Consider the following 7,713-nt stretch of genomic DNA (forward strand, 5'->3'; position numbering starts at 1 on the left):
TATTTTAGCTAATGAAAAAAGTAATCTATTAAAAAACTTAAAAAGGCTGCACCTTTAATTTATTTACTTTTTAGCGTACATAATGAATAATTTTGAAAAAATTACTTGAATTTTATTTTATCTAATGAACAAAAGTTTAACTCAATTTTTATTTCATTTTCTACTTTTTTTTTTGTGCTAGGCTACTACGCTTCAAGCATCCACAGAGAGAGAGAGAGAGAGAGAGAGAGAGAGAGAGAGTCCTTTTGAAAAGCTTTAAAAAATATGTCTCTCAGATCATCATATTCTCGAGTTCATTATATACCAAAGAATGAACCAATCAACACCGTGTATATAAATTTACAACAAAGAATCACCATGGTCACAAAATTACAAAAGGAATAAATACTGGTTTAATTGAAATGCATTAATCCAGTCTCAATCACCGAATATGTGTTCGTCCTAAAGACCAAACTCCAGTATCACGGACAGGGGCCTGTCAACAAGTCATAAATGGTATGTGATTATGTGAATGCTAAGTGTAATAGATTGCAAATTCTAATGATTTAGTTACAATTTTTTAATGCTGTATGCCTCTTAGTTACCTGTGTTTTGGCAGAAGGGAAGACATTCCAAAATCTCAGGGTCTCGTCGCCTGCACCCGTGATGATTGTCTGTGAGAAAAATCCAGTTATAGCTTGTGAATTCTGCTTCACTATGTGTTCGTTCATCCAGCTGTTGTATTAGCCTTGTAAGAAATTTATCTGACAAAGCATATCTTACCTGCCCATCAGGAGAAATTGCGAGATAGAGGACTCTTAAAGTGTGCCCGGTCAGTGTTGCTATCTGTTGTTTAATCATAACCATATATCAGGAGTTTATATCACACACATTTCAGTTTATAATTTTTCTGTAACTGCCTCTAGTTATGGTCAAAATAAGAAGCTTTTTTATTTATCAAAACCTGAAAATAAATATGGCAAATCAATCTTGCTGCATGTTCAACTATAACCTAATAAAAGCTAATTTTGTGCAATGGTTTTAGAGAAAAAGGAGTTGATGCATCTCTGAAAACTTTATAATTTCAACAAAACAAGTACATGATGAAATTGATCGTGGCTTACCAAAAAAATTGCAGTCTCTTTATTTGCTACCTTTCATTTATGACATAAATTGCTTTCTCTTTATTGTTATACATCCCATTTATAATGAAATTGATCATTGCTTACCAAAAAAATTGCAGTCGCTTTAATTGCTACCTTCATTTATGATATGAATTGTTTTCTCTTTATTGTTACATTCCATTTATGATGTATTGGTTTTGACTACTGATGTGTCAAATACTGCTCTGTTGTGTAGCTAGGAGCATTTTTCAAATGATTGATATCCTACATTTTGTGATTTATGAAGTTTGTTGCTTGGTCGTGTACAAATGTCTGCCTCATGGCTCACGAGAACATTGCAATACTGGGTTGGTTAAGATACACTCAGGCTAAAGCGATCTTGTGGACTCAAACTAATCTCTGAAAATTGTATCGTCATCAAATCTTTGTTTGGAAACTCATCAGAAATTAAATTAATGGTTCAAGCACAGGAAAACTAGCTCATCAAAGTCCTACTGGTCAGACCTGGACTACTCACAGTCCAATTCTATTGATTGGATGACGATACATTATGCTGAAGTGATCTTGTGGACTCAAACTACTCAGTCCAATTTGTGCTTATGAAGTTGATTGTTGCTTGGTTGTGTAGAAATGTCAGCCTCACGGCTGACGAGAAAATTGTAATACTGGGTTACACTCAGGCTAGTGATCTTGTGAACTCAAACTAATCTCTGAAAAGTTTATCATCATCCAATCTTTGTTTGGAAACTCATCAGAAATTAAATTAATGGTTCAAGCACAGGAAAAGTAGCTCATCAAAGTCCTACTGGTCAGACCTGGACTACTCAGTCCAATTCTATTGAACTTTCATTCATCATTATGAAAATTAGATGTATAAGATATACATTGGGCTGAAATGATCTTGTAGACTCAGAAATTAAATTAATGGTTCAAGCACAGGAAGAGTAGCTCATCAAAGTCCTACTGGTCAGACCTGGACTACTCAGTCCAATTCTATTGAACTTTCATTCATCATTATGAAAATTAGATGTATAAGATATACATTGGGCTGAAATGATCTTGTGGACTCAAACTACTCTCCAGAAATTTTATCGTTATTCAATCTTTGTTTAGCAACTTGACAGAAATTAAACTAATGGTTCAAGAACCACAACACTCAGCTCATCATAGTCATAAAGGTCAGACTTGGACTACTGTCCAATTCTATTGAACGTTCATTCATCATTATGAAAATTGGATGTATAAAATACATTAGGCTGAAGTGATCTTGTGGAATCAAACTACTCTCCTGAAATTTTATCGTTATCCAATCTTTGTTTAGCAACTTGACAGAAATTAAACTAATGGTTCAAGAACAGCAACACTCAGCTCATCATAGCATGCAACTGGGTCAGGACTTGGACTACTCAAATTATGTTTGAATTAAGAAAAACAATTCAGTAAGCAGATCATAATGTCATCCATTTGATTAAATTTTAGAACAAAATGTTGGGCCTGACTAAGCTTTGTGCATGGCTAAATGCAGAGAAGATTAAGAAGAGGAAAAAGAGAAGTACATTTGAATAAGCAGGAGGGAATACCTTTTGCATGCTAGGATACTTCCACACCATAATCTGGTTCTGGGAATATCCATGAGTGCTTACTATTTCATTTACATTTTTACTCCACAGAAGATTGCAAACCTGTAGCAGCATTATTATGAAGTTAATCAACAATCAAGAAAATAAAGAATAGACATTACTAGAGAAAGAAAAAAGCTTCAATCTTTAAAAACAACAAATAGAATAAATAACAAACATTAGTAAAACAAAAAAAGCTTCAATCTTTAACTGTAACAAAAATTTTACCTGACTTCCCGTGTCTATAAAATTTATTTGATTGCTGTTTGCAGTATTCCAAAAGCGAATGCATCGGTCAGCAGTTCCACCACCTGATGCAAGAAGGCCACTTTGATGAGGTGACCAAGCAATGGCCTTCACAGCAGCAGTGTGCTCTGTAAGCTTGAGAAGAGGCTGCTGTGAATGTTGATTCCATATCAAGAGCTGGTTTCAAATAAATCATCCAGTTGTAAGCAATGATCAATTTTTAAAGCATAGAAAAATGTTCTCTGTATCAAATGACTGTCTTAGCATATTGCAGACCTGATTGTCATTTCCACCTGATGCTAGTTCTTTGTCGTCATGGGACCATTTTAATCCACATACCTATCATTATAGCAGGAAAAGTAGAAGATAAATGTTAATCTGTCCATCATGAACAAACAAACACACAAGCACATACAGTATGGGAGATAATCAAAATGGCATTAGCAAAAGCAGTACACCTCAGATTTATGACCGACAAGTTTGCTAACAAAGTCATTAGGGACACGAATATCATGTTGAAGGATGTGTCTGTCTCTACTGCCAGAAGATAGTATGCATGAGCTCCATGCTAGAACTCCTGTTCTTGTTTGATGACCATCCATGCTTCGTACTCTTTTGCAGCGAGTTCCATCCCATATCTGTTAAGCACATGCAATTGGTAATCACTATCTAAAGATGATAGCTCAAAAGTCTTACAAATTGATGGCAATAAAGATTGAGGAGCTAGTCATTTGTCAAAGGAAAACTGTGTAACTTTTGCAAGGATTCCTTTCTAATCTCTAATTAGGGGAAAATGGGACTTGGGCCAACATACTCTTGGTTAATGTGATACCTCCTAGTAGGTAATAGCAGGAATAACTTTTCATCATGGTAATAGCAGGAATGACTTTTCATCGTTTCATGACTGGAATGGCCACTTGGATTGCAATACTGTAGCTTACACTCGGATTGGATGAAGAACAAGATGTGAAAGCTTGTACGGTTCCAAATCTATGAACAACTACAGAAAACATAAATTATTATCTTTTTTCTCATTTGCTTGATGGGATTGGCCTTGTGGACTTTGAATGAGACCCCTTGGCTGTTGTAATGCCCTTTTCACTAATCTGCCATTAGATTTATCCCCATAGCAACCCTGTTTATAGAAAACCTGTAACCAGACTATAGCAGCCAGGAACATCATTAGAAGCAAAGTAGGATTATGCAGAGAGACAGTGTGAAGTTTCGATAAAGAAAATTCACAGGAATCAGCTGATTGAATTAACCATGATACAAACTTTGTGAAGTTTGCGACATAAAACCAGTTTAGACACTCACACACAGGGGCGTAGCTAGGATTCATGTGAGGGGAGGCAAACAGGAATGTAGCAAAAAAAAAAATTTGGTGTGTTAGTCTGGGGTTCGGGGGAAGCACCCCCCCAATTTTTTTTTTGTGATAAAATAAAAAATGGCTACAATTATTAATAAAAATCTATTTCATATGGACAACAAATCAAACTATTTGCAGCAGTCTTTCTCAACCTCAACGGAAAGTTCTTAAACATTATCTAATGGCAATATATAACACTGGTGCGATAGTTTGAAGTTCATAACAATGCATAAATTTTATTTATGACAAGATAAATCAAAATACAAAAGTACCAACTAAAATGGACCCCGACAGTTACCCGCGGCATAAAATTCATCTATAAGAGAATCTATAACTAAAGTCATAGTATATTCTCGTTCAATGTACAATGTCATCAAAGGCGGAGCGGGGGGGGGGGGCAATTAAAAAAATTTATTATTTTTAAAAAGCCCAGTCCTAGACCAACCCTGATTCCTGGGTCAGATCTAGCACCTGGAGAGGGCGGGCACCCGCCTGTGCTGGATCCGACCCGTTTAACTTATTACTCCTCAGCCACTCTTCTTCTTCGATCTTGATTTTGAGTGACCTAGCCCTTGCCCTCTTCTTTCCCAAATCCCCTGACTCCCGACGACCAATCCAACGTCGCCCAGCTTTTCCACCGACGCTGGCCACCCACGCTTCTCCTCCAAGCCACCGGCGCTGCTCCCATGCTCCTGAGTGAGCGAGATGACAAGACACTAACCGAGCACGACGACAAGACACCGATCTTTTGGGTAATTTGACTACTCAAATATGTGCTAGTTTGATTTAATCAAATTATAGGTGGATTAGAGTGGATTTAATCAAATCAACTCCGAAGTAGGGTTGATCCCGACCTGAAACAATTCACTGTATTTATTTTTGATCAAATTTTATTTAAAATAAAAAAAACAATTTACCCATTTTTGGGATAAATCCTTTTTTTTGTTCCTAAATGAGCTCCTATGCATATATTCCTATGTATATATTATATATTATATACATATACATATATGCAGATGTCTCCAAAGAAGGAGCCGGGGGGGGGCAGTCCTGCCTCCCAGCCCAGTTAAATTTTTATTTTTTATTTTTTAAAAGCCCAACCCTGATTCTCGGGTCGGATCCAGCATCTGGCGAGGGCGGATCAAATTTTATTTAAAATAAAAAAAACAATTTACCCATTTTTGGGATAAATCCTTTTTTTTGTTCCTAAATGAGCTCCTATGCATATATTCCTATGTATATATGTATATATTATATACATATACATATATGCAGATGTCTCCAAAGAAGGAGTTGGGGGGGGGGGGCAGTCCTGCCTCCCAGCCCAGTTAAATTTTTATTTTTTATTTTTTAAAAGCCCAACCCTGATTCTCGGGTCGGATCCAGCATCTGGCAAGGGCGGACACCCGCCCGTGCTGGATCTGACTCGTTTAACTTATTACCCCTCAGCCCCTCTTCTTCTTCGATCTTGATTTTGAGTGACCTAGCCCTTGCCCTCGTCTTCCCCAAATCCCTCGACTCCCGATGACCAATCCAACGTCGCCTTGCTGCCCAACTTCTTCTCCGATGCCGGTCGAGACGACCAGTCCAATTCACTGTATTTATTTTTTTATCAAGTTTTATTTAAAATAAAAAAACAATTTACCCATTTTGGGGATAAATCCTTTTTTTTGTTCTTAAATGAGCATATATTCCTATGTATATATGTATATATATATATATAGATGTCTCCAAAGCCGGGGGGGGCAGTCCTGCCTCCCAGCCCAGTTAAATTTTTATTTTTTATTTTTTAAAAGCCCAACCCTGATTCTCGGGTCGGATCCAGCATCTGGCGAGGGCGGACACCCGCCCGTGCTGGATCTGACCTGTTTAACTTATTACCCCTCAGCCCCTCTTCTTCTTCGATCTTGATTTTGAGCGACCAAGCCCTTGCCCTCGTCTTCCCCAAATCCCTCGACTCCCGACGACCGATCCAACGTCGCCTTGCTGCCCAACTTCTTCTCCGACATCGGTCGAGCTTCTCCTGCGACGTCGCCCGCCCACGCTTCTCCTCCAAGCCTCCGGCGCTGTTCCCGTGCTTCTGAGTGAGCAAGATGACGAGACACCGACCGAGCACGATGATGAGACACCGATCTTTTGGGTAATTTGACTAATCAAATATATGCTAGTTTGATTTAATCAAATTATAGGTGGATTAGAGTGAATTTAATCAAATCAACTCTGAAGTAGGGTTGATCTTGACCTGAAACAATTCACTACATTTATTTTTGATCAAATTTTATTTAAAATAAAAAACAATTTACCCATTTTGGGAATAAATCCTATTTTTTGTTCCTGAATGAGCTCTCATGCATATATTCTTATGTATATATATATATATATATATTATATACATATATATGCAGATGTTGTAATGAAATATGCGGAAAAGCAAAGAGTGCACTAAGCACTTACAACATCCACTAATGAACAAACAACAAGGGCTAATACCCAAACCCACAAGAGACAACACAACATAAAAATATAAATGTCTCTTATTGAAAGAGAGAGAGCTCTCAAGAGTGAGGAATACAAGAGGGGTTCACCCCTATTTATATACAAAAGAAGGAGAGAGGGAGGGCCAAGAGGCCTTAAAAGGAGAGCCACCTAGGGGGCTCCCCATGTAGTCGTTGGGAGCCCCCAACTGTCACAAATGTGACCGTTGGGGGCCCCATCGACTACATGGTGGGGCCCCTTTTGTGTGAGCAAAAAAACAAAAAACAAAAAATGATTTACAAAAAATAAAGAGGAAAATAAAATAAGAAAAACAAGTACCCCTATCGGGTACTTGTGAAATGACTAAAATACCCCTATCGGGTATTACATATACATATATATATAAATATATATATATGAATTACATGTATTTTAACACCCTCCCTCAAGCTTTACGGGGATATAACCGAAAACTTGTTAAGGAGAAACAAAAACCGAGGAGCCGCAAGAGCCTTAGTGAAGAAGTCCGCCAACTGGTACTCTGATGTGACGTAAGGTAGTGCTATAGTTCCTCTTAGGTATTCATCACGAACGTAATGACAGTCCATCTCAATATGCTTAGTACGTTCATGGAAGGTGTGATTGCTTGCAATATAGATTGCGCTTTTGTTGTCGCAACACATCTTCGAAGGAGTAGAGATGACAATGCCCATATCATTGAGGAGGCTTCTTAGCCACACAAGTTCCATGGTTGTAGTGGCCATAGCACGATATTCTGCTTTCGTCGAGGACAAGGATACTTTGTGTTGCTTCTTGCATCTCCACAAAATCATAGAGTCACCTAAGAAAACACAAAATCCGGTAGTTGAGACTCGGTCATTGGGATTTCCTCCCCAATCTG

General features: G+C 37.8%; 1 long non-coding RNA gene across 1 annotated transcript; it reads right to left on the reverse strand.

The window, feature by feature from the left end:
* Nucleotides 1–243: 243 nt before the first annotated feature.
* On the reverse strand, nt 244–825 carry LOC149821357 (uncharacterized). The gene is made up of 3 exons (XR_016426460.1): nt 763–825; nt 585–653; nt 244–475 (listed from the first exon to the last, which is right to left on the reverse strand). It is a non-coding gene; the product is annotated as an uncharacterized LOC149821357 (long non-coding RNA).
* Nucleotides 826–7,713: the final 6,888 nt, after the last annotated feature.

This window comes from Nuphar pumila, chromosome 12 (genome assembly GCF_984573655.1).
Source record: "Nuphar pumila chromosome 12, dmNupPumi1.hap1.1, whole genome shotgun sequence".
Lineage (NCBI taxonomy): Eukaryota > Viridiplantae > Streptophyta > Magnoliopsida > Nymphaeales > Nymphaeaceae > Nuphar > Nuphar pumila.